Genomic DNA, 624 nt, shown 5'->3' on the forward strand with positions numbered 1-624 from the left:
CCCGCGGCTCGGGCGGCTTCGGAGGCGGCGGAGGCGGCGGCCGGGCCGGCGCGGCGGCTCCGGGCTCGCTGTGTGTCTGAGCCCCGGCGAGGAGCGAACTGCGGAGGACGCCCCCTCCCCTCCCCCTCCCCCTCGGCTCCGCTCCCCCTCCCCTCCCTGCCCGCCTCCCTCCCCTCCGCCCTCCTCTCGGCCACGTGACTGCGGAGCCTCAGCCTCGCCGCGCGGCGCTCGCCCGCCCGCGGCTCGGAGGGGGCGCCCGGTGCTCCGCGCTCCTGGTCCGGGGGACACTCGGGGGCCGGCATGGCAGCAGGGACCGGCCGAGTCCGCGGCGCGCAGACACTTGGCGGCCCTGGGTCTTATGCCCACCGTTCGCTGGGGGCAAGAGGATGGAGAAGGGTCGGCCACAGCACCTGCCCTCGGGGGATCCCGGAGCGCCCGCCGACCTCAGCCTCCGAGCGTCTCGGGCCATGCCCCCCGCCCCGGACAGAGAGCCCTAGCGGAGCAGCACCAGGGGTAGCGGAGAGAGAGACGGGGCGGGTCTCTGAGGCAGGTTCCGGGATGCAAGGGGAGCCAAAGGGGACCCGACGCGGACGAGCGTCGCGGAGCAGAGCCCTAGCTAGCGGC

This window comes from Herpailurus yagouaroundi, unplaced genomic scaffold (genome assembly GCF_014898765.1).
Source record: "Herpailurus yagouaroundi ecotype Mexico unplaced genomic scaffold, PumYag 163, whole genome shotgun sequence".
NCBI lineage: Eukaryota > Metazoa > Chordata > Mammalia > Carnivora > Felidae > Herpailurus > Herpailurus yagouaroundi.